The sequence below is a fragment of the Molothrus ater genome, chromosome 2 (genome assembly GCF_012460135.2).
Source record: "Molothrus ater isolate BHLD 08-10-18 breed brown headed cowbird chromosome 2, BPBGC_Mater_1.1, whole genome shotgun sequence".
Lineage (NCBI taxonomy): Eukaryota > Metazoa > Chordata > Aves > Passeriformes > Icteridae > Molothrus > Molothrus ater.
In genome coordinates, this window is record NC_050479.2 from 110,912,619 (window position 1) to 110,940,154 (window position 27,536).

The 27,536-nt window shown below is 41.0% G+C and overlaps 1 protein-coding gene across 2 annotated transcripts in view; it reads left to right on the plus strand.

Annotated features, from left to right (window-relative positions):
• Nucleotides 1-245: 245 nt before the first annotated feature.
• The window catches only part of HTR1F (5-hydroxytryptamine receptor 1F), a 105,191-nt gene continuing 77,900 nt past the window's right edge, over nt 246-27,536 (plus strand). For both annotated transcript variants that reach the window (XM_036389850.1, XM_036389841.1), the window contains exon 1: nt 246-408. The gene's annotated coding sequence lies outside the window, so the exon portion shown is untranslated. The remainder of the gene's footprint in view (nt 409-27,536) is intronic.

Sequence of the window (27,536 nt, forward strand, 5' to 3'; positions counted from 1 at the left end):
CATCCCGCCGGGCATCATCCCGCCGGGCATCATCCCGCCCGGCATCATCCCGCCCGGCATCATCCCGCCGGTTCAGCCCCGGCACCGCCCGCCCCGCGGCTCCCGCAAGTTGCGGGCAGCGCGGAGCCGCCGCGGCCGCAGCGCCGGGCAGGGAGCGCTCGGGGCGGCGCTGGAGCTTTTCCTGCCGGTCGCCGCTTCCCCGCCCCTCCCCGCCTTCTCTCGTTTCATTTTTGGCGGGGGCAGCGCCGGCTGCGGAGGGAAAGGATTCGCTCTCCGCGCTCCGGGACCGGCGCCTGCCGCGGTGCGGATGCGTATGGAGGAATCCTCGTGAAAACAGCGCCCGACGTTTCCCTCCCCCCCCAAAAAAACCCAAACCCAAACAAACCACCCACTTGGATAATTAAAACGGTAAATCTAGCTAACTTTTCATTATCTTGCTTGCTGTGTGCTTATATATGTAGATATTTGTTATTTATCTGGCTTCATTTCGTCATCCTTTGGTTTTTGTTAATTATCTGATCTTGTGCTGCTGGAGAACTTGAAATATTGGGGTTCAGAACAGAGGAGGACTCTGTTAATGCTTTTTCCTAAAGTTGTACTGAGGAATGAAAACGTTCCTAGTTCATACTAGCCTTGTGAGTATGTTTACTTGCTTTACCAGCCTGAACATAGATGAGATTTCCTGTGGCAGCATCCTCTTGAGTTTGCTTTTCCTTTAATTTTTGCCAATAATACAGCAAAGATGTGTGTATGTTGCACACATGCAGTCCTGTAGGCTGATAGATTTTGTATGCTGGCATTCACAGCTGAGATTCCAGCTAGGCTTTGAATGTCTTTAGTTTATGATGTTAGCAAGTGAACTGTCTTCTGTTTTCATCCTAATTCAACTTGTGGATTCTGCCAAGAGATCATCTGAACCGAATCAAGTCGTGTTTCTTAGCTTTTAATTATTTAGTTGCCTTTTCAGAGATAGAAGCATGCTCTCATTTGTACAGGTCACACAATTTGTACAGCTTCATAATCCACAGGGCTTTTGTTTGAGAGGATATTCATTTTATACAGTCCCTGTGTTGGTTGGATGCTTTATGAGACTGGGCAACCCCAGGCTTTCTGCACATTATGAAAACCAACTTTAGGAAATTAAATGTCTTTGTTAGATATTATAATTCCATAGATGCTTATGCTTGCTACTATAAGCTATTCTTCTTTTTGGACTATTAATCCAGCAGATATTTACCTGAGGAAAATTAAAATTGAGAAGTTAGTTTAAAAAAATCAATGTATAAATGGAGAAAAGACTGTCTTACTCTAATCAAACAAGAGAAAATGAGAGCATCAGTTGCATAGTTGATAAATACTGACCTGAACTTTGCTGTAAAATTTGGGCTAAACTTCTAAGTCTGACTTGGGAAAAACTTCGCTTAGGGTAGACTCTGTTGCTCTTTATTGATTTTGTTTCTTTCCTTTCTGAGAAGTCAATCACATATTAATCTGCCTACCCATACATGCATGAGCATATTCACCTGCACAGGCAAACACCTGATACCGTCCAAGTGCAGGACTTGAGAGTTGAGGTTTTGAGCCACAGAGGACTACAAACAATGCAGGGGAAAGGAAAAAGGAAGGAGGGATTCACAATATTTGCTGTTGGGCACATATTTTAGGGACCTTGCCTTGGAAATGAGTCTCAGTAGTCAAAGAAGAGAGGCAGGACCTCACATGGACTTGGCACAGATTGTGCTCTGAACTGCTGCCTGCTGTGATTACATCTGTATTTAAATTAATCTTCTAAAAACTTGTGTTCATCCATCATTTATCTTGTTAGAGTTAAAAATGGGATAAAACATGCATTTGCTGTTAATTTGGTCTGCTAAATTCTAAGATCTGTTGACCCAAGAGACAAGTACTTTGCTTAGGGGCTGAAAAAATTATTTTTGTTTATGATCATACAACTTGCTGTGTGCTGACGCTGCATGCTCACTTCTTGCAGTGTTGCATGAAACAGGAATATGGAATTAGGAGTCATTTTTTTCTCAGATATAGGACTTCAAGGGGTTAAGTGATTGGTCAGCAACAGTGCTCAGAGCATTAGGAACTCCAAGGATTATTACTTTCTGAACACTTGGAAAGGTACAGGCTGCCTTAAGGTACAGTAAGTAAGCTGCTCTTGGTACCTCAGCCTCCTCACAGTTACCATTCACACCTTCTCTCTTTGGTGGAATTTCTGCAAAGTTCAGATTTCCACCAATCCTCTCATATATAGCCTTGAGTTTCTTCTTTTTGATTGTGGAGACTGAAGCACCTGAAATGTTAAAGGAGAGAAAAAGGTAATCAGCTCCAAGTTATTGTGAAAAGTTAATACAATATCTAAAACAGGATTTCTGACTTAGCTAAAAGTCTGCTTTTTTAAGAGGAGATTAATCAAGACTTTGTTTTGGAGTATTATTATTATTATTATTATTATTATTATTATTATTATTATTATTATTATTATTATTATTATTATTATTATTATTATTATTCCCAGAAGTTTTGGACTCTACAGCTGTCATGGTCCTCAGTGACCTCAGTGAAACCTGCAAATAAGCAAGTTTCCTTGTATACTTCCTCCTCCTTCCTTCCCTGAGAGCTCCAAATTGCCTGTTTCTTCATCCAGGCAGCAAATGAAAGAGCTGACAGAATTCAGTCAGGCAGGAGGCACCCACTGCATGCAGAATCTGACTCCTCAGTACTGAGATTCCTCTTGAGCTGGGGGTACAGGACAGCTCTCATGTCATTTTGTACTAATTCCAGATTTGAGAGTGACAAACCGCTATTCTAGTGTTTGAGAGAGCATAAGTGATTAAAATTCAGATATTTTTAATGACTTACTGATGCACAGCTGTTAAAAGCAACAAATGAATTTACTTGATCTGAAAGAATAACACCTTTTTGCCCCAGTTTTCTCTAAGGTATTTGCTGGGGAAAAGCCTTATATGCTGCCAGTTTCAGTGTTTGGCCCTGCTATTAACCCCTCTCCCAGAAACGGGGTAAAAAAGGCACAGCTTCAAAATGCATGAAAAACTGACTTTAAGACAGCTTTAGCAGTTGAAATCAGTTTTTATACCTTTGTCTTTTAAATGACTAATCTCTATCTGTGGGTGTCCATTTAACCTGTGATACAACTTTAGAAACTGCTGGAGGCAATTTGTACTATAGGATCTGAAGTGATTAACATTGGGTACCCATACACATAGAGCATTTCAGTATTTGATGGGTTGCATCTCTTGGCTTTGGATGCCTTTCTCTTTTTTTTTTTGATGTCACATTCTCATCTGCAGGGTAATTTATAAGCACAAGCAAAGGTTACAGACTCCCTAATTCAAGCTTCAACTGTTATGGCATTTTTATACAAATGCTCATTTTCTTTGTCATACCATTTAGCAAAAAGGATCAATGTGCTCCATTATCCTGCAACTATTGCGTGAAAAAAAGTGGTTCTATCAAAATTGTGTCCCCTGGTTGTATTTTTTTTTTTTTGTAAACTAATTATATATTTCAGACATAATGTTGCCCTCTGCTATTACATTCTGTTTCCAAATGTAATAAAGTTGGAGAAGTTTCAATGCATGAAAAAAACAAATATTTTTTCCATGGGCATTTGATGTCCATGGCTGAAGATCTGCTCCTGGCAGAGGAACAAGTCCTTCTGCCTGTACAATTCATATTTTAATTAAAACCAGGGCACATTTTAGAAAATATTGGGAATGTATATTATATATATTGAATTTAAAGTGTTATTTTCTTGAGGATTCATGTTATAAATTAATGCTGGAGTAAGAGAATGGAATTGGAGGTCATTTCCTCCACATTCTCTTTAGGACCTCGGTTCTGCACTTACTGGAGAAAGAAAAGCACATGGGAGTACGGGGAAATATGTAGACCTAGATGTCCTAAGAATTGACTAAACACTTTTGAGTTTGCCTTGCCTGCAGTAGGAGTGTGTCACATGGTAATTTGGGAAGCTTGGAAATGGAAGAGTTATGAAACTGGGTTTGCCTCCTACAGGTGCACATCCCCGTGTGTGCATTTGCCATAGGGGAGAGGGCAAAAGCCCAAAATTAAAAGCAGGATGGCTAATTTTAAACTGCCTTGCTCTGCCATGAAGCATCAGCTGCTCAGCACTACAAAAAGTCCAACCTAAGGACTCCCACATCACTGGCTCCTCTGCAAAATGGGAAGATTGGAAAAGCTCTATCAGTATATGAGAAAAGTAGCCTTGTTGACTATGTTTAAGTGTGGTTTCTTCGTGCCAAAATGCAAGATGGGCTTTGAGGTGCAAAGAGGAGCCAAGGTGATTTAGCTGCCTACTTGCATAAATAAGTAGGTGTCTGTGCTTACATATGTACACAAACACACAGAACAGTTCCATGGAGGCCAATACAAAACCCATGTAAATGAACAAAAGGTTGTGGTGAAATGTGAAGCAACATTGGGATGTTGACCTGCTGGAGAAATGGGAAAGGAAAGCAGAAATGAAAACTAGGAATCACAGAAATATCTGATCCACTGCATAGATTTTAGACATGGGTGAGAAGGGTTGGAACTGGCTACCTCACCCAGAAATGTTTATGCAGTAATGAGAGGAGATTATAATTTGATGGAATTCTGCCAAAGGGTACTTTGTACCTATTGAAGTGTGGTTTCATTTGGCAGCTTCTCCTGACTTGGGGAGAACTTCCAAACTCCGCTGCTGTAAGTCACAGTCAAAAATATGACGATGTTAGAACACTTTGACCTTCAAAATAGAATTTGAGAGTATTCAATTACGGTACCTGTAACATAGTCATGTCTGCAATAACAATTACAGGCAAAACGACAAGAGTCAGCATCCCCTTCCCCCTTCTTCACAGTAGTGGAAATAAAAGTTCATTTTAGTCAAGTTATATTCCTTTTCCTTTCTTCCTAGAACTGTCTCTAGTTGGTTCCTACAGCAGCTCTGAGTGATCAGAGCAGGACAGTTGGCTTGGGTCTTCTCATGGACTGGAATGCCAAATGTTCCTGCTTATTGTTCCCTCCCTCTGACAGGGGACACGCTGTTCAGTGAATCACTCTTATGGCCAGCAGCAGAACATGACTTCAGCATCACCTTGCATCTTCTGTCCTCCCATTCCTGCTGTTTTGCCTTGCCTCACAGCAATTAGGTGTCAGGCAGCCCATCCATCCTCATCCTCCACTGTTGAGTTTCCTGGGTTTTGACTTGCTGGAGTGCTGCTGATTGCACTCACGTGGAAGCACTGCCCTGCCTGGAAAACTTCTGTGTGGGCAGCAGTAACTCTTTGGGTTGTTGTTTTTGCCTGAATCCAGACCCCGCTGTGCATGACACTTACTGGAGGGTGGCTGTAATACATCAAAACAAGCATTTTCCAGTTTTAAGTGCAGATGATTTATTTGTAATATAACCACATTAGCGAGTCTCTAGATGGCCATAATTTGGGCCATAATTGGATCTTTCACTGTATAAGAGTGATCCTTCCTCTAGGAGGAAAGAAACACATTCTTTTTTTTTTTTTTTAACCTGGCACTGTTGATTTGATAGCATTAAATCCATCCAGTTTATTTGTATTAAGCCTAAGATTACCTCTAAATTTAATAGGGAGGGTGGGGTGAAGTCGCTATCAATACTCATTTTCCTATCCTTAGCTTTGTGCTAGATTATAAAAGATCAGCCTGGCTTGGAGAAACTACTGCAGTAGGCAGTGGTGGAGCCCACGGAGTACAAGTTTGTCACCTCACTGCAATGACTGTGGCTCACTGAGTCACTGATGAGAAGGGGGTGCTCTGAAACCAGCAGAAACAACTGAAACAGGGAGGTCTGTGATCAAAATATCATCCTTGAGAGAGATTTTAGGCCATGGTTTATTGGTAACTCAACCACTAAAGGATGTAGGCTAACTTGGACCTCATCAGTATCACTTAGAGATGCAGCCCAGTCAGTTATCAGAGTCTCTTCCTCTAATTTGTGTTATAATAAATCCTGGTAAATACAGCACAAGCTTTTAACAGTGCCACAGACACAAAGCAATAAGTGTGTGTTGGGTGAAAATACTAGGAGTATGTACCATTGTCTGGAAAGCTTTAATCAAAAATAGCTCATTATAATAACTATTGTCAAGTCATAAACCTTACAACCACATGTGATTGTTCAGGAGACTCTCCTGGGTACCCTGAAGTGTGTTAATTAATAGTTTAATAAAAAATAGTGTTTAATTATTCATTAACAGTTGAGCTGAGGGAATAACCTCTAAGGTTGGTAAGCGTGCAGGTGATGAAAGGTTGGGGAGGAACGCAAATGGATGGAACAACTGAGTTAGAATTAAAGGCTGTCTTAAAAATGCAGCTGAATAGAACCAGTATCAGGGATGCTCTTGGGCAGGAACAATCAAGAGTGCAAATTTAACAGGGGAAATGACAGGCTGGGCAGAGCTGACACCCCTGCAATATCACAGAGCTGATTCATGTCCTGATGATGTCACTGGTGACTCCTTTTAGAAAAACTGCTACATGGCTATCCACATCCTGAACCTGGGCATTTGGAGAACAGGGAGAGCAGGGCTGCTCTGCAAGGGGGACATGGGCTGGGAGCTCAGGTGACCCCAGCACAGGCACTCCTCACTGAGGGGACACAGCCAAGCACAGGCAGGCAGAGCCAGGTGCCCATAATGGGGCCAGTGACACCCCCAGATCAGTGGGGGAATAAACCAGGGGAGCAGCCAGGAGCAAAAAATGACAGACATTATTTAGTGACACAGAAAAAAATTCAAATGTACCAGAGAAAACAAGCAAATAATAAAATTATCCTCTCAAGAGGAAAGTCAAACTTTAGTAGTCTAATAGCATTTTGGTCTCTGTAAAAGATGCATTTAAGGCTGTTGATTTCCTTCCTAGGGAAATGACTTCCATTCTGTCCTAACACTTGTATCTACATAAACAATCTTCTGTATTGGGCTTGCCCAACATAATGGCATCATTACCATCTCTTCCACACAAAGAATTTTTACATTAGGGTCATAAATCAAGCTGCTTCTCACTCTGCCTTTTACTGAAGGCTTTTAATTTTTTTCATCCATTCTAGTCTTACTCTTCTCAAAGACTGTACTGCAGGTCTTATTATGAAATTACCTGAAGACTGACAGTTGCCAGTGGCAAAAAGGGCCCCTGCTGTTTTGTAAAAGGCAAAATGTGTTTCTTTGCATCTAGACCAAAGCCTCGTGTGATTACGGGGTTTTGACTTTTTTTTTTAATTAATATTTTAGGATGTTTACATCTAGAATAAACAACCATTTACTATAAATAATAAGGATCTGTGTCTACACTGTCACTTCTCTGATTTGCTGTTAAGTCCCTATCTCCTGATCATCAAAGCTGTATCAGTTTGAGTTTGTTTGGACCCTGTTATGCAGAAAACCAATCGGTTCCTTTCAAGACAAAAGCCAGATGTGGATTTAGAGGTGATTTGTTGAGAAGACCATTTCAAATAAGCACAATAGCCAAGACCATAACCAGATTGGGATCTTTCTGTGCTGCACAGTGTTTTCCAGCACACTTCCAGCAGTTCTACTCTCAAGGGCTCACAAACCTTCGTGCCATGTCCAAGGGTGTGCAATTTATCCCCCTTTTGATATTAGGCTATCAAACTACCAATCCACTGATTGAGCCCTCATGTCACTTTAGGTTTTTTGAACCATGAAATCTCTGAAAAACTGTAATGATGTCTTTCAGCCACATGGCCCTGTGTTAGAGGCCACAGAATGTGGGCACAGCTGTTTGCTCACACTGCTCTAGAGGGAGTTAACAGGAATATTGTGGGCACCAGCCCCACTTCAGCTAGGGAGCAGGCAACTCTCAGCAAGAGAGACATCTTTTTCTGTTCGTTTCAGAGATTTGTGATTCAGGATTAGGTTTTTTGTTTGTATTTCAGATTTCGTCAATGGCCTAGAGACATCCTAAGATTTCTCCTTGGGAAAAGCAGATCAGGCTCTCCTCAGCCCAGGGCAAGGCAGTTTCCACTGGACAGATGACAAAATGAAACAGCAAGATGAGGAGCCCAGGATGCATCCATTAGCTTTTGGCACAAAAGTCAGTGGTGCTTTGAACTCTCTGTAAAGACAAATCTGACCTAGAAAATACCTGTATTTGGATGCAGCTGCCAAAGAAAGACAGGTAAAGAGGGCATTAAGTGAGAAGCCTGCCTGTGACTGTCTGTAGTGGCAGCCAGCCCCTGTAAGTGTTGGACGCTCCAGATCTCCTTGTAACAGCAAAGAATAGGAGCCTTACAAATGCTATCACTTTTCCAGAACACAATTTGCTCTTTGGTGAGGCAGTTACACAGTCTCTCTTGAACAACAGCCTGGGCTGTGTGTGTACAAGGTATTGGGACACAATGTGCTGTTCACGCTGGAATTCCAAATGCCCTGTAGTCACCCAAAAGCCAGGAGTGTCATCTGCACTTAGATATGTGATCTTTAATCAGCAACAACAGCACTGAGTGTATATCTTGTTTTTAAGATGACCTATGAAGCTGTCAGCTGTAGCTGCTTGACCTATAACAGATAATGCCATCAGGAGGAACAAGCACTAAAATGAAAAATAGCTTTCCTTGCTTTGCCTGACATTCATCTGACACTCCTAAGGGCTGGAGCTGGGCAGCACAACTGCACACAAGAGTGCAAGTTCACTGTGAAGGTGCACCTTAATCACCTCTTTCTAGTGGGCTTATGTTTCTTCTCTCAATTCTCAGGTAAGCAGTCAAGTCTGCTGCTCATTAGTCCTATCCTTGATCTTTTGCTGAAATTATTTATTGGCTCCCCTGGTAGTTTGTTAGACTAATGGCACTGATTTCTTGTTATATACAGCTACACATAAGAAATCAGCAAACCACATTTTGTCATTTCAATCTACAAAATCTCCCAAACAGAACAAAGAAAAGAGATGCTTAGATGCACTGAAACGTCATCTGGGTTTTAGTATTAACAAGCTAAATTCAAAAAAGGTACCAGAAAAGTGTGAAAAGTATTATTTAGGAAAACCACGCATTAGATTTACAGTGAGATTCTTTGGGGTTTTTTAGATATTATCCTTCAGAAGCAGCTGCTGTCTCAATGGCACACATCACTGGTTACATGAAAGATTTCTGTCGAAAGCATGACATCTAATTTCAGAAAAGCAGTCATTAATTTCTAGCTTCAAAAGTCTGTAAAGTGTGTCAATCACTAATGACAATTAACAAAAAAGCTCAATGTAGCAATAACTTAATCTCTATAAAAGAAGGGAGGATAAAACATGTCTTGGACAGTTGCAGATTTACTTGGTTAAACTAGAGAGTTTTTGTCAACACATTTTGCCTTCAGCTTCAAAATGTTTTTTGTCTTGTGCTCTGAAGAGCTAAAGAACCACTGTAACTGGTAGAGGAAATAAGAATTTTAGTGGACCATATATCCACCAAGATAATGCCATTTAAAGAAGTAAATTTTTTTGTAGATACACTCAATTTTTTTTTTTTTTTTGCCAGAACAAACCTTAACCAAACGTTGTTGAGCACAGCTTTAGGGTTTTTTTAACAATCCTGATACCAGCAGCAAAGGAAGATAGTTGCAACAGGATGGCAGTATTTCTGTCTCCCTAATAGTTCAGTAATTGGAAAGCACAGTCCAGACATAACTTCTTGCTCTTTGGGGGTTTTTCATCTTGCAACACTTTTAACCTCACCAAGGACCACTGTCACAGTCTCCTGCTCCTTATGCTCATTACAGGCTGTTCTCAAACAGGCTTGGAGCGACAGAGCAGCAGCAAGAAGAGCTCTCTAACCAGCTTTTATGGCAGTCCTGGAGACACAGATGCTCTGGTTCAAAGCCCTTTTATCTCCATTTAAGAGGAGGGCCTGAAATGGGCTGAAGTTAGTGCTGTGAGGGGCAGTGGGGAAGCAAGCAGAGCTTTGTGTTCCAAGGTGTGCAGGTGCCCATACTTTGAACTGCTTTGTCCATCCCCAGCACAGGCAGAGCTGACCTCTGCTGGAATCAAAGAGTATAGAAAGGAAATCAAGGATTTGATTTATATCCACATGAAGAGAGAAACACATTTTTGGCAAAATCTTCATTCCTTTTCAATATGCTTTTGCAGAAAATCCCATGAAATTCTTCTTTGTCAAGGGCTGATTGTGAAGGCTGGTGGGTGCAGCTCATGATAAATGGGAAAACAACACCCCAGAAGCACGGGGTCTGTGTTGCATGCACTTGCAAGAATGGGCTGGGTCTGCTTGATTTGGACATATCCTGAGGCAAGGATGGAGAAGGAGGAGGATGGGTCCTGATTCTCTTTGGAAAATGCTTTCTATTGCAGACCCTCAGAGGTGCTTCTTTGAAGCATTGTGTGGTCTGCACTACTGCAGTATCACCTGGATTTTACTGAATGTCCATCCCACTGCACTCTGGGAGGTTGGAAATGTGACAGTTCCTTCCATTTCACTGATTCAGAGGGAGAGGCAGACCCCTGCCCAAGGATGATATAGGGCATCAGGGAGTTGGCCTCTCATCTCCCCAGATAACACAGCAGAGATGCTGACTGACTTCTTGGGTGTGTGGTGAGGATAAACTGGTGACCCTCTGCAGTTACCAGGGCCATTGCAACACACCCAATCAGCTCAGAACAGTCAAAACCTTTTTTAGAAATTGCTCATCTCTGCGCCATCAGAAAAGTTACATGACAAAGCTCTGTATGAAATACTGGAAAGACGGATTTGGCCTGAATTTATCTGGGAAGATATAGAATTAAAATGGACTTAAATGCAGAAAGATGACAAAGCAACCATTTTTCTGACCTGAAGGCACCAGTCTGCTGAAATCTGACTTCCATATATCAAAGAAGTATGTAACCAAGAAAGAAGGGAACAGTACATGTATCTTCACTTCTCTCATAAATCCGGGAGGTACCTTGGAGGAAGTGGCACAGAAATCTGGATTGAAATTCAATGCAACAGCATAGAACCAAAGTTAAAGTCTCAGACGGAGAGATGTGCTGAAAATACATATGGGATGAAGCACCATTTACATAGGAAAGAGCACTGGAAACTGCAGGAGCTGCTTGAATTCATCAGAACTTACTTCACATAGAAGTATAATTCTGACTTTTTTATTGCCAGTTCTTTTCATAAAAGCTGCACTTTCTTTAGTTGTGACCAACTAGTTTCTTCCCTTAACTGTTACTGAGGGAACTACTTATGCAATGACATAATTTAGTGATGCCTTTTCTGCATCTTAATGTGTAGTACACCTGTGACTAAATGATTTTTACTTTCTCATTTTTTATTGAGACAATATTGTGCAGACTTCTTTGGCAGGAACCTGACATAAAGCTCTGTCTGTGCAGCCCAAACACATTTACTTTCTGGAAACTCATCCATTTAATCTAGAGAAGCATAGATCATTTGAAGAATGATAAAATTACATGGTCAGCCTGAAAATTAAGCCATTTATATGAAGATGTTTGCTCTTATGCAGCTGTAGATATGAGTCACTGACCTAAAAAGCTAAGGCATTGCAGAGATATTAAGAAAATAAAAATAAAGAATTCAATAAGTTGGTGAAGTAATAAAAGAAGACAGGAAATAAAAGACTTGTTTGTTCCAACTGAAACAAAAATCTTCTTTTTGTGGTAATGAGAACAAATCATACCCCTCATGTTTCCTGTTACAAATCTTCTGGCCCAACACCTGTCAAAGGCAATTGCTGGATGTTCTACCCTTTAAAGAGCTGTAGCAATCAATGATCAAGGAGTATTGCTCTTGCTTTCAGTAAAGAAGACTTCGTCACTCCTTTCTTCAGACTCTTCCCACCTGCAATTGCTGCCAGCTCAGAAAGAGCTGAATTGGAACAAGGAGATATCCAGGAGGGGTAGAAAGGTCCTTGTGGGCAGAACTGTTCTCCTTCTCAGACACAGCCACCTCCCAGCCAGGAAAGAGAAAGGAGTATTGGTTGAGAGTAGACAAGGGAAAAGAAAGGGTAAACAATACCTTTCTTTCTTTGCATCCTCATCTACCTCTAAAACCTATGCCGAAAGTGAGAATCACCCTTTCTTCTGTCTCTGTGGTGGAGGGAACTACAGGAATCAGTTCTCACCTCTCATTTGGTGCCTTTGAGAAAGAACTGTGTCACTCTGAGCTCTCAGGCAAGAGCCTCATCTCCAGCATCTCCAGGGGAGCAGCTCATACATTGCAATAAACTGGCTTGGAGTCAATTCAATTTAGATCAAAATGATGATAACGCCTTAAAGGAGCTAAAGAGGAGATTGGAAAGATGTTTCTGCTTTCTGGAAGTTTATCCAGCTAGCTACTCTTATCCCTTAGGTTTGTTTGCAAATTTAGGTTCCAAGTTACTTCTAAGTGCCCCTTGCTCAAGTCACAATGTTTTTTGTGTGTGTAAGTGCTTGTCTATTTTTTTACCCCTTTTTAGCTGAGTGATTGCAGAGGCCAGTGGCAAGTAGAAGGGTCCCTATCAGAGCAAAGGTAACAACTTCACAAATAAATTGTGAAGATAGAAATATTCCTAGTGCAGTCTCTGCTTTTCAGATTTAGATTCTCTGTGTCAGGGAGGAGGCTGTACCACAGACCGTGCCATGGGACTCTGTGTCTGATTACAGAAGTAAATCCTTATTTAAACAGGTTTTTCTGCTGTCAGCTTGCTGCCTCTCAGACACAGGTACATCACCACCATCCCTTTATGCTCTTTGTCATAAAGGGACTTATGAATGTGCTCCATGCCAGCATCTGCAAGTGGCTGCAGGGTTCATCTTCCTTAGCAAGAGGCAGGAGCTCTGCTGGACTCAGGGTCTCTTCCTGCTTGTATGGAGTAGGGATACAGGAAAGTCATTTCTGAGGCAGAGGAATTATTCCTGGATTGCAAAAGTCCAGCAAGTCTGAGCCAGGAATTCCAGTACAAGATGTAATCTGATTGCAAATATACATATTAATATACATAATAAATATGATCCTAAAGAAGCTGCTAAATCAAAATGCAATAGGATAAACACAGATGATGAGAAAAAGATGGAATAATTATAACTCAGAGACTGAAATTTAAGTTCTGCTATATCATCTACCTGTTTTTTCCTCATACCACCCCAACATTCTTGCTAGACCTTTCTGAATCACACTTGTGATATATTGTCAGTTCAGCAGCAGCAGCAGAGCTGGGAATAAGGCACCATCATTAAATCCTCACAGAGACTGTAACTGAATAAATCAAATTATGTAAGTAGTTAATTTTCATAATTTGAAATTACTTGTCTTTTATGCAGTCAGAATCAATCTAGGCTATTAGCACCTACTTTGGAGTATTTTTGGACATAGTTTATGAATGCTCTAAGGGAAGGCAGCAAGCCATTTTTGTAAGCAGGTTTGTAAAACCAAGTCTTGCACTGGGTTATACTCAAAAGTCATTTCAAAAGTGATGGCATAATGGTCAGTTCTGGGAAGCCTGATAGGCCAAAGCACAGTCAGAAAAGTGCAAGCAAGAATCAGAGAGCTGGTTTGAGAAGGGAAGAAGGGCAGAGAGCACATGGAAGAGCTTTCCACCCTGCAGAGAGCCCGAGGCTGCCCCTTCCCACAGCTCTCAGAGTCACTGCCAGCCCACAGCTCAGAGGGTTTGGGTTTAACTTCATCCTCTGCCAAAATGCGTGACCTTGGTGTCACCATTTAGTCTCCCTGCATCTCACTGTCCTGACTCATAAAGCAAGGTGAGGAGCATTCCCCTGATTACCAAAGAACTGGGAATAAAGTCTACATTGAACAGTAAAAGGCGTTTGAGCTCTGTGAGGATGTGCCATTGCTTACACTGACAGATCCTCCTGTGAGGAGCTTCCCTGCAGCTTCCAGTCAGGCTTACTCAGTCTGTTCTCTTGGTATGGGAACAGGCAGAATACCTGCAAATAAGTTTTAAGCAGGACATGCAGTTCTGGAGGCCTCCACATGAAAGACATGCCTCTGATATTTTCTATAGCCAGCCCTAAGTTTAAAGGATGAGAATTTGCAAATGGTGGTTTGGTCTTACAGCTCTCACCTCCCACCAAGCTGACAGAAGGCTTTCACAGCTGGTTCTGCAGACCTTCATAAGACCTTTCTGTCTTCTCTGCAAGCAGCAATGGCAACTGAACATTGATTTTCAATGGGGCTTTTCATCACTGAAATGCTGACACTTTAATTATCAGGAGGCCCTGCACAGGTTGGAATTAGAAAACAATTACAAGTACTTATACATGGAGCTTAGTACAGCAACTCCCAAAAAGTTATCTGAGCAGTGACTCTTTTAAAGCTTGCTTGCCGTAGTTTTTGTTCTCACAAAAGTTTTCAGTCCTTCTGTTCCCTCACACAGACTCTCTAATGTCTAATAATATATTGAACACATGCTGTGGCCTTTCCATTAACAGGGGCTTGCCTTGTATCTGCTTGTTTTCATCAAAGGCAAAGGGACTCTTGATCTCTCTGCAAGTTTAGTTGAAACTGGGCAATGAGTTCAAAAGGAGCTCATGGGGACTGACAATGGCACCATCTTGTAACTGTTATTTCCCAAGGAAACTGGATTAAAAGGAAGCATCTGACTAAGTGGTAGGCTAAGTCAAACTTTCCTTTCTGTCAGTTTAAAAAAAAAAAAGTGAGAAAACATATTTTTACACAATGTTTACTAGCTGAGTTTCAGTCAGAGGGAAACTTAACTCCCCAAATGTTTGGGTTTTTTTTCTCATAAGTGGGTTTAGAAGAAGGGCAGATTTATGTTTTTGGACATAAGTAGAAAAAATTACTCTTTTTAAGTTCCCTCTTTTATTAATTACAGGCAATTTGCTGTATCAGGGGTTTCCATGGCATGGTGTCTCCTTTGAAATAATTGCAAAATAATTCTCTCTTTAAGGTTGTTTTGAGCAACATGATGGAAGTCTCCCATAGCCTGGTTTCCTACTGGAATTTTTATCCTTCTTGATTATAGGCTGTGTTCCCATGACAATTCCTGACATGCATCCCAGAATTAGCTCCTAACACGTTCCAGCCTGATGGTACATTGAGCCCACTCAGTGCTCTGCAAACTACATGTACGCTCTAGGCTCTGAATATGTGGGGAGAGGAAGGTCTCTGATTTGGGTGTTAAGGCTATGGGATTTAAAGATGGGAGAAGGGATGGACAGAAGGTAGTGGAAGAAGTAAAAGATGCCCAGGTTTATTCCTCTTTTCATTTTTTTTTTTTTTAAATAGAAATGCCTCATGTCTGCAGGCTAAGAAGGGTATGTAAGAGTAGTAAGTATAAACTTTTGGTAAAATGGAACACTTGCTTGAAAATGACATCACTTTAACTTCAGAGTCAGCTGACAGGGAAAGCAGTTCTGTGTTTTGAGTTAACTTTCCTGCAGCTTTCCTTCACTGAGCCCTCAGTTTAGCTGCAAGCCCCCTGTTTCCATGGGGTGCCCCTGTGACACTCCCACTTTAAACACTGCAGCGTTCCAGCTGCAGAACTACACACCTTCCTAGAGATCTCCTCTTAGTCCAAACCTGAGGAATCCTAGTAAAGACCTTCTCAAAAGGAACAGCTCTGTGCTCATTCCTACCTGCCAGAGCAGTGCCAGCGCCGATGGTAACATCCAGCAGTGCCAAGAAGAGAACACTTGGATACTCCCCACTGCAAGAGAAGTCAAGGTCCCTTGACAAAAAAGGCTCCCAGTAGGGGCTGGTTTGGCTCCAAATGGCACTGATGGATGATTAGGAAGATCACCACTGCATTCCCATGTTTTGTGGACAGCATTAATTTTCCTCAGCCAAGGCCCAAGGAATTCCAGTCAGGACTCCTGATGGATCTTCATGGACATCCAGCACTGCTACCAGGACACGTTCAACCACTACAGCTACTGAGAGAGCTGCTCACTGACTCTTTTCCACCAGCACTTACAGCTCACACATTAAAGCTGTTCTGAGGCTTTCTGGATGTTTTTGCCCCCAGCCTGTTCTCAAGAAGCTGTCCAGACTGGAGAAGCAAAACTCTTCAACGTTTCCATCTGAGAACAGCCTACCATCTCACCATCTGTCGCAACAGCACTTTCTAACATTTTCTTCTCCCTCTTGGTGCTTCTTATGCCTCTTCAGAGTTTGCCCTCTGGCATTCTCCAAATGGCACAGCAGCATTCAGCAGTGTTGGGACATTTGCATTTGTGGAGTATCAAAAAGGCTCCTCCCTGCCAGATTTTTCTTGCTCAGTATGATGGTACCACGAGGGTTAAAAAAAACCCCAACGCTTATAATAATGCAAGCATGGTTACCAAGATATTAGGAATAGGAGAAAATTCAGTTGAGATTGTAATTTGCTTTACAGCTTGAATGATGCTCTGAGCCTTCAGCTGCCTTTAACTTCTACAAGATACATTACCCAAACTAAGATATGTAAAGATGCCTACAGATTTTAAGATACTCAGTTTGCATTAATCACAGTCTCACACTATTAATAATTTGAATTCAGAAAAAAATAGTGCAAAATTCTAATTTTTTGCTATGCAATTTGCTCAGACCTTCAGACGACCTAAACCCAACTTTCAAGGATAATACATTCCAATGCAAGAGTGTCTCTCTGAGGGGTCACCTATTACAGTGACATTGACCTCTCATCCTCACAGAACCTCAGTGAGAAGCTCCCCACAGAATTATTGCTGTCTACTGCACCAGCTGCCATCGCCATCTCAACAAGACCCTTTCTGTTCCTTGGTGACAAACCTCCTGATCAGATCTGTCCCACACCTCAGGGGCAGCCCATAGAGTTGCACCAGGAGGTTACTACTGATTTCTTCAAATCTCATCCATTTTCCAACAAGTCAAAGCCATACAGGCACCGTCCCAGTCCCTGTGCCAGTGCTGGTCTCCAGGCTGAGCCCAGGAGGAGACATTGGAGGGGAATTCCAGGAGTGAGGGAAAAACATTGCATTAGTGTTGCTATGGAGATGAAAATTAGCACAATAACTATTGTGTTCTGTTTCAAAGCTTCCCAGTCTTCAGTTTTAACTCCTTCCCCTACTGTACCACTGTTTCAGTTCTGTCCCAGCAACATTCCAGCACACCTGACAGATTTCTGGGCCAGGAACTGGAAAGGGAATGGCAGAACACATAAGAACCTGAAGTCTGGGCTGAGACCAGAAAAGAAGGAGAAAAAAGTGAGAGAAGGCCTTGTAGAAGGAGAGAGAATAAAATAAAATCAAGGAAAAGAGAAAACAAATAAGAAAGGGAAAAAAAATGTAAGAGGCAGGGATATGGAAAAATTGCTTTTGAAGGTAGTGCAGAAACAGAATTGGAAAATACTTTGGTACCATATGGTCACCCTCTACCATTCCATAATGAAGTCCTGCCCCTCACAGAGAGCAATGCACAGGCTGTGCACACTCAGCAGTGAATACTGGGATCTCTTCCTTTCAGGATGCAACAGCCTCTCATTTTTCTTCAGCACTGAGAGGAAAACCAAAGCTTCTAGGAAGGAAATATAACATCATGCTTTCTTCTCAGAGGAAGAGCAAAAGCTGGAATTAATTTGAAAATTTGAAAGTTTTCCACATCCACATGGTTGCACTGAATGAGGTGGTTGTGCCATTTCTGATAGGGTTTATGTTTCAGTTCCCTAAAGCTTGCACTTCTTTTGGATGAGTTATTGTTGACCTGAGTTCAATGTTTTCCATAAAATCATTTGAGCTGTAAAAGTAATGCTCTGCCCTTCTTTAGAAACCCTGGAAAAGCATTCAGGTAGGGTAATAAAGATTCAGTGGAGCTTGTAGATGAAAATTAGGAAGATGAGGCACTTATGATCAACTAGGCTTCACAACTACCAACGAGGGCACTAGAGGCAGCATCACCAGCCGCGTAAAGTGTCTCTGAACACACCTTTCACCCATGGAAAATGTTTTCTTCCTGCCACACCCCTTGTGCAAAACCCAGTGAACAAGCCTAGCTCTGTTACCTCTGGCTCTGCAGCAAGCACTGCCTTTGTACTTCCAGCCTTGCAAAATCTCATTCCTTTGCAGCCACTGAGGGTACAGCTGGAAATTCTGCACAACCACCAAGAGACACCACAAACCAGTGGATGAGCAGAGGATAGAATGTGTCTCCCAGGAGAACAGCAGCATACCTGGTCCTTGCCAACCAAGGAGGTTGCAAAAAGGGTCCAAAACGTGGCTGATAGATATTCACACTCATACCATTGTTATATACCCTCATCCCACATCACATCCATTCCTAAAAATGAATACTAAGCCCAGAAACTGAGCTGGACTCAGTCCATTTGGTGCAGGCAGAGCTTACAAAAGCTACCCCTTAGACTTTATCCTCCTCTGTCCAGACTGACAAAGCCACTGATTGTTGTGGCCACCCATCTGTGCCGTGGCACACCCAGAGACAGCACAGGGATCTCACTGCACCACCTTCCTTCCCTGCTGGCACACAACTGGAAAATGGGCAGGGTTTGCAAAAGACACATGAATGATACAGAAGATTTTTGAGTTTATGTTGGTCTCCAGTCCCAGCATTCCCAGATCTTCTTATGTGGTTTCTCACCACCTTTTGAGGGGGAAAAAACACCCACAATAAATTTTTCCCAGCCCTTCAATATGAGAGAGACTAACCAATCATAGGACTAACTTTTTTGGGGTGCTGTGGTGTCAAAGATGCACTGCAGCACAGATTTAAAAGGGTAGTGAGGAATGACCAACCTTGGCCATTAGTTGCTGTGCAAAAATTTTCAAATAAAACCATAATTTCTTGCCTTCAAAAGCAGGGAGATGAATGTTTTCCCTTCCAGAGTTTAAAGAGGAGGAAAAACCTTCACTAATCTATTGATTTATAAGGTATATTTTGGAAGCTCGACCAAGTCCAAAACCAGAATAGGGATCAGTGAGACTCTCAGTCCAACTATAATTCTACTGTCACCATCTCATTTCTATCTTCTTTCCCTCCTCCAGCTTTGCAAAGGAAATAGCTTCAGACTAAAAGTCCTAGATCTGTTACTTCTGAAGGCTCGTTCCCTTGCTTTCTTGTGAAGAGCTGTAGAAATGCCTTTCTGAGAAAACTTCAAACCAGACACCAAACAGAGACAGAAAAAACACTCTTTCAAGCTCAGAAAGTTAAGGAAAAAGCTGTTGTAAATCGAGACTTTCAATTAAAGTTTCTCCAGTCAACAAAACATCAGACTTCTTCTTGAAAGATTATCTTACATAACAAAAGATCAGTTTAAACTTGAAACTCACATATAGTATAGAATGGCTGAAGTCTGAAAATACTGGAGGAATTGTGGAGCTGGGTGAGTATGCTACTAATTACCCCTTTCCCTGAAAGTAATTTCATTTTCTTTTTGTGAATATAATACTTAAAACTGTGACAAATAACTAAGATCTTCCTAATTGAGGAAGTATCAGGAGAGGGAGAAGCAGCAGGGTATGGATTTTGTTCACATGCCAAAAGCATGGTATATAAAATGTCATTGTGAAGAGTCTTGCTTGGCAGCTGGCTAGTTGGGGGAAATATTTATCTGCTTAACTCTCTAGCAGTGCTGAAAGTTTTAAGTGCAATTCAAAATCATCTTTCTACCACGTTTCCCTCTCACACTTTTGCAAGACAGGGTGATGAAATCCTCTATTTTGTGAACTTTAAAGAAAGACAAGAGATTACCAAGAGATTTTTTTTTTAGCTTCTGTACCCTAATCTTCCTGGTTTTCTAAGAAGGTTTGTCTTTAGAATGATTTACTTATCTTTATCCCTGTAATTTTATCTACCACACAGAGAATGCAATTTTTTAACAGAGTACATGCTCATATTTCTATTCAGGTGTCGCTTCATAGATAAAATACTTGTATGAATGCCTAAATTAATTATAAGTCACACTGAAATAACCCAAACACCCAAACTATAAACACAGTTTTGGAAAATGCTATCTTAGGCTGGGGCCATACGGTCTTAATCTAGATATTCCCATCCTGATGATGTCACTGCGAGAGGACTGGTTTTGCAAGGATGATTAATCTTGTTTTCCCTATAACATCAAGAACGCTACTAGCCAGTTTATCTAAGTTTGTGCAGTGTTGTTATTAGCATCATCTCACAAATAGAACTTAGCCTGACATATCAGTGACTTCTGCATCATCCATATTAACAAATCCTTCTTACACGAGATTTATTCTACAATTTCTATTTTTGAAGCCTTGAAAACAAGATGGTCAGTGTTAAGGTATGGGGAACTTTCCCACCTTTAGCGAGGGGCTGGATTGGATGAGTTGGAATGTCATGAAATAGCTCAGATGGGTCACAGTGATGGTCTGGTACATGCAAAGCCATGCCTGGATCTTTGAACAATATCAGTGATATCTTTGCCCAACATCTGGGAAGAATGATGAGGAGGACTCCATTGATATGAAAAAGGCTAATTAATTACTTTATTATACTATATTATTCTATACTATATAACACTACATCTAAACTGAATCTGCACAAGCACTCAACTGCCCAGAATCTTGTGACTGTTTGCTGACAGTCTGCACACACACTTGGCCTGATAGGCCAAGGAAACAAAACCCCACCGCTTTGGGTAAACAATCTCCATATTGCATTCTACTTTGGCACAACACAGGAGCAGCAAATGAGATAAGAATTGTTTTGATCATTCTTTTCTCTGCTTCTATCACTGCTTCTCGCAGGTTCAGAGAATGTGAATCCCACAGAAGAAATGCCTGGATGAAAAGCAGTAGAGCTTCTCAGGGTGCTTCCATCCCACCTCTACCAGTGCATCCCACAGGAGACACATACTGCCTCCCTGGGCTCTGGTTCTAATGCCACCTGATGGTGTCTGAAAACGTCTCAGCTGATTTCAGAACAGAAATCCAGGCTGAGCTCTAGCAGTTTGACTCCTGAATGGGCACAGTCGTGCCACATGGTCCAGCAGAGAGCTGCTGGATGGTGATGCTGCTCTCTCTCCTCCAAGGAGTGCAGTGCACTTGGCGGAAGCAGACCTAAGCCTTTTTCACATAATGGCACATGTTGCTGGGGCCTCTCCACTGCCATGTACAAATCATGAATGTTGCACCGAGCTGTGCTTTGATTGCGGTGTTTTTCAAGCCCATTTTCGCTTTCCCTTACGCTCAGCCTTTCCAGCTTTGATCACAATGCAGCACAGCTGAAGGCACCTGAGAAACATTGCTAGGCAACAGATGCTGGAAAGGACAGCTTCCCCTCCCCTCACACCGAGGTGGCAAGAGACCCTACAGTGCTCCAACTTGCCTATCACAAAATATTCAAGGCAAAATCTGCTTAGTTTTATGAAGGCAGTCAGTTGAAGCAAGAAATTACTCCAAAAGTAGGAGCTGAAAACAAACTGCAGTAGGAAAAAAGAGGCAATTCAAGGAAATTCAAGAGAAACATGATGGGAGACAACAAAAGGCAACCTTAATAAGGAGTTATTAGATGTGTGGGAGCAGGTGGAGAATATGAGGAATGAAATTAGCTAAACACACGTACAAAACAGAGTTGAAAACTTCTGCGTTAGCATAAATATATCTAAGCCTAATGCACTGTCTTTGTTATAAAAGTTGATTTATTGCTGAAATTCTGGCTAGTGTTCATTTTACACCACCATATCAAAAAATATGTCTTTCTTGAGGAAACCAATACTACTGTTGTATTTTTCTTCTGAATAACCAGAGTACTTCATATTCATTTTTGCTCAGTCCATAAATGTCATCTATGGAGTAAATAGAAAAGTTTCATTTTGTCACCATTTAGGAGTGAATATAGAAGCTGCATAAAGCCACGTAAATCTTTATAGAACACAAATGAGTATTTCACCCAGAATATAGCTTGAAAGCCACATATAAACAGAAAATGGTACATACTAAGCAATGCTAAGTAAGCAAAGGGAATGTTGCATCTGTCTAACGAGAGTTTCCTTTAGGACAGAAAAACAAGCTGCTAGAATAACCTGACCTGGAAGCTGTGAGGCACAGTGCAGTACCACATTTAGGAAATGTATTTTTCCATTGTTGGAATCTTTGATTGCTCTTTTAAATGTGTAAATAGGCTTGCCCAGTAGGATGAACAGTGGCAACAAAAACAGATGTTGCGTATGAAGAACCAACAAGAAAGTACTGAGCATCAAATTAAGCTGTGTGTTAGAAATTAACAAATGCAGACTTACAGTGAAAATTAGACTTTGCAAAGGATACTAAAATAAACTGGGGGGAATGGAGTTACTATGCAGGAAGGACAGAGATTAAGGATAATCTGGGTACAACCCAAAAACTGGGTAAATACTCTGTGCCTCGTTTCAATCAGAGGAAATGATGCTGAACATGGAACAAGAGGCAGAATGGCTAATAGGAATCAGGTTAGGAAAAAATCGCTAAGGAGCTTATTTGGTCTTTTGAGACCAAATAATCATCACAGCAGAATTCTGAAAGAACAGGATGCAAAATAGCAGGTAGAGCAAATACTTTGAATAATTCTGCTGTGTCAATCCATTCTTAAGTGACCATACAACTGCAAAGAGGTTGCTGAGTTTGCCAAAGTAACAGCCTTGGCAGATAAGCATTCTATCAACAAACACATAGTTGAAGTAAAAACCAGAAAATGGAAAATAATATTTTAGCTGAAGGGTAATGTTGCCAAGAAAGCAAACACAACATGAAGTTAGAAGAACATATCCCACCTTGAGTGCAATTAGGTTGGGTTTGGGGAACGGTTTTCTAAGGGTAATTGGCACAGAAGTATTTCAAAATGGAGATTGATGAGTTTGGGTAATTTAGAGATGAATTTGCCTGAGGTGGGTAGAAGACAGACCATTCCTAGACCAGAAACAAACAGGTCTTTTCTTTCTGTTCTCTCAGAGGGCAAAGTTTCTGTTGAATGTGCTGGCATGGCAAAGACTGAGTTCTTCCACTTGTTCTTGGAGAGGAGGGAGGAAATGGAAAAATAAAGCCCTGCCTGCTGTAGCAGGAGTTGAAATCCCTACATGGCTCACCCTCCACTCATGGAATTCACTCTACCCACACTGCCCAGATGAGAGACACACTTAGGGAAAAGCAACCAACTATTTTCCCTCAATCAATTACTTCTTAACTTTAACAGAGTTTATGTAGTTTGTAAATCCTAAACCAAATTATTGACTGTGTTGAAATATGAGAATAGAATGGAAGGCACAAGTATCTTTATATAATTACTGTTATGCTTTTCAAGTTTCAAGTAAATGGGATATTCCCTCCAAGGGCTTAACCAAACTTGGGTGTGTTTTGTTTGTGAACTCTTCAGCCAGCTCTCTCTGCCACTGACACATCACTTTGATAAGTCCCTTTTTATTTGCTTTGACACACCCAGTTAAAATATCTGACTCATTTCACAAATCACTTTAAGGTTTCTTATTAAAAAGATTTGCAATAGTCCAAGAGAAAAAGGGTTCTGCAAATAAAGTTGACTATTCAATTTTTGGAAAACGGGAGCAGTGCTAATTAGCCTGCGGCAGTCTGATGGTGAAATTCCCCATGCCCTACCAGGCAAGGTCACTGGAGCTGTGCCTGCATGTTGGCACAACCTTTTAATGCATATACGCATTTAAAATAATTATTTTGCATGTCAAGCCGTATCTTCCTCTTCTAAGTTCATTTCCACTGTGTAATGGATGGCTTGAAATCCAATTTAATTAATTTTCTTGATGCAATTTTCTACCATGTCTACTATTTTCAGTGCATATTACATCTTTACTACTTCTGAATGCATCTTATTAAGTAATAATTGCAAATATATATACATATACACACCACAAATTTCAATTCTGTAATTTCTCCTTTCAGTCAACTCTAATGTTTGTCATTTCTGAAAGCTTAAAAAAAAATCTGTTGAATAAGTAGGCACTTCAATTGTTCTTCAGACTCACTGCACAAAGACATTTCATAGCTAACTTGTATTTATTTATCCCTAAAACCAATTCCATTTTCTATTGAATCTTCTTAATGTGGGTTGGGGTTTTTTTGCCTTTATAACAATTGATACGCAGTTACAGAATTCAATTGGATCACACATTTTTTTTCAAAGATGGAAATGAAATTTGCCAGCATCTCTTTTCTCATCCTCAGAGCGTCAATTTGATGTAGTTGAAACACTGCAACAAACCAGAGAATGAAACAAGAGAACAGGGTGCTGTGGGAAGGTCCAGAGAATCTGCTCTCCTTCTAGCCCTGAAGCATGAAGGGGTCTGGGGGGATGCTGGGACATTGTTACCGTTGCATCCACATGGAGGAGGGTGCAGGATTTTAGGCAAGGGTGTGTTTTTAGTTTTGCAATCCTCATATGAAGTTCCCCCTGCTTATGCAAGACCACTTCTTTGAAAAGTTTCAACTTTAGGAAGAAAATTCTGCTTTTAAATAAAGCTAACAACAACAAAAATACCCCAGTCTGTCTTAAATCTGGCTACCTCACAGACACTACATTTCACAGACCCTTCCATTAAAGCTGTTTTTTTCTCCAATTTTGTTTCACAGAAGGGACAGGCTGTTTATCAACATGTTTTTCATGATGCATTTAAAGGTGTTCTATACCCAGCTTTTCCATTCTAAACAGATTTAACTTGATCACAATGAAACCTTCAGGAGAGGGTGGTGGTGCTTTCTACTTCCATTTAAATGATGGTTCTGTCTGAAAAGTGGTCACACAAGCAGCAGGCAGGAACTTTATAAGTTGTTGTCTGTCAGTTATTTCCCTGTAAAATATACATTATCTGCAAGTTAAATTTGGTTTGGTTTCCCCAATCTGTCAGTGCTACCAACTCAAGCTGACAATCAAGCAAAGTCCTTCTCATGCATAATTAGCTTTAATGAGGAATCCTCTGGCCCAGTTGTTTCACTGACACTTGAGCATTGTTTCTTGCCAGTATTTTTTTGCACAGGCAGCACAGACCAGAACTCCCAAACAATGCCAGTGACACACAAGAAAATGTTGAACCTGGTTTACTGTCAGCACATCTCCTGTGCTGGGCTTGCACACCAAAGAAAATAGTTAAAACATCAGTTTGAAAGGCAAGCAAGTAGCTGTGCCTTTGAATACACATAAATAACATACTGAGTGGGTGGAAATTTTACATCGAAGTGGGAGATGTTAGATAAAGTCTCTTCTCAGAGCAGCTTTTGAAATACCTGGGACTGAATGCTACTTTCACATTCATCTTGCTCTGTCCTTTGCTGAACACTTGTAGCACCTCCTCTTTACCCAACCCCGTGGAAGAAATTTCTAGGACAAGTAAGTTTTCAGAGTTGGAAAAAGACAGACAATTAATTTAGCTTTCTTCTTTGAGAAACAGTGTAAATTTTAGTGCTTAAACTTCTCACTTTTGCTTTCATCCGCTCTTGGCCTTAGAAGGTTTGAAAGTTCTATATGCATTGTGCAGAGGTAACAGCATGGCCTGAGCACAGGTAGAGTGTTCTTTATCTGACACAATAAGCAGTTATTTTAAACTAGAAGCAAGAAACTGATAAATGTTACTTAAAGAATGAAAACCGTGTTTCATAAAACACACTTTACCACACAATATTTGTCTTATATCCAACCCAGCAGGCCAGATGTTGATTTTCATTGGGAACAAAGGTCAGGAATCCCTGCCAGTGTGAGGTCACTATTAAAGCCCTCATGAGCAGGAGTGAGGTGATCTCTCTATGCTTTTCCCTTGTTCATACAGGGTAACATACACTGGTTCCTGCTAACAGTATTTACTTTTATTGCTATCTGCTTTTCACAGTAATTTATGGAATCACATTACACACCACTCCTCTAGTAGCTAGGAAACACCCATAAAGTCTGCTCTGACAAAAGACCACTGTGCCACACACAGTATCTGTGAGACATTTATGCTGTACCCACTCACATCCAGAAGTCAGCCAGTCCCTCATGCCTAAGTGATTTCAGTGGCAGATGAAACTGCCTTCCCTACTTCTCCAGATGCATGAATTTTTCAGCTTATTGCTTTTTTTGGAGTAAAGGGGATCAAAGTGAAGATGATGATAAATCTCTCTAATTCCATCCATATCAACATCTTCAGACATAAAGATGAAGAGCTTTAAGTATGTTTACACAAAGATTCTTTCAGCATTATACTGATCTGCAAGAAGTGATATATGTACTGGTGTCAGCGCTGCAGAACTTTATAAATACACTCAAAGATGAAATTGTCAGTTAGGAGCAAATAATCCTAACATTTGCTGACACAGTCAACAGAGGACTGTTTAAAATGGACAGATTGTTATTTACAGCTGTGCCAAATGGGACAGTTTGAAATATATTTAACTGTTCTTTAGTTAACATTTAAAATATATTCCTCAACATCCTCAAATAATTTTAAGTTGCCGAGATTTTTATTTGAGTAAAATTTACCTGCAAATATTTTTACATTCCTGCTGTCAACTACAATTATATGTCCCTGTAAATAACAGACAAACTGTCTACAGAAAACTCTTACTGGAGCTCACAGAGTAGAAGCACTAAATATTAATAAATACATCCATTTCATACAAAATGAGTGAACTTTGTGGGAAACTTACGTGTTAATTTACAGTAATACATTATTTTGACATTTATCCTGCACTTTGCATTGGTGGGGAATTAGTGCCATCTGTGTATCTAGCTCACAGATAAATGGTTAATAACTAAACCATTAGGGAAGGACCACTGAGGTGGTGCTGTTTTGATTCAGTGTTATTTTCATATTTTTGAGACCCTACCTCTTTCTGCTCTTCCAACCTTTTGCAATATCCTCTGAGGAATGTAAAATTGCTTTACCAAAAGATTTTAGCAGAGGGGCTGGAGTGACGGGGCAGAAACTATGGCCTACAGTGCTGGACACAGCTTTGTGGCTTGAAACTAAAGGAAGTGTTAGCTTTTCTATAAAGCCAGAAGTAATCAGTAAAATACAGTGGTAGCATTCTCATCAGACCTCCAGTGAGGCATTACACAGCCAGTTCATGTCTGAGCAGCAAGCTATACTGTTTTACAAGCTTTTAGAAATTTTGCTAACAGTGTTTGTGTACAGGACATGTACCTGCTGAATATACCTGGAATATATCAGTGTGAGCCGCCTTTTTTTTTTTTTTTCCCTCCAAAATATGTATGTAGGCTAAAGCACCTGAACTCCACAATTACCTCCCATTGCTCCCTGGAAATGATGCATCTCAGATCTCCAGTAAGATCTCTGGGGACATCACAACTTCAGACTTTGGCTTGTCTGCTAAGACTTCTGGCAGCACTATCAATTATTTCAAGAGATGCAGCCCAGGATCCACTGAAACCCAGGAGAAGTTAATTTTACATACACTGAAACAGCCATTGTTAGCTTGGGCTGGATTTGGAGCATCAGCCTGAAGAAGCAGCTTTAACAATTCCCAATTCCCTAACAGCCCAGGGAAAAAGAAGAAGAAGAAAAAAAGGCACAGATAAAGGAGATAATACAGGAAATCAGCTTGCCTTCCCTCTG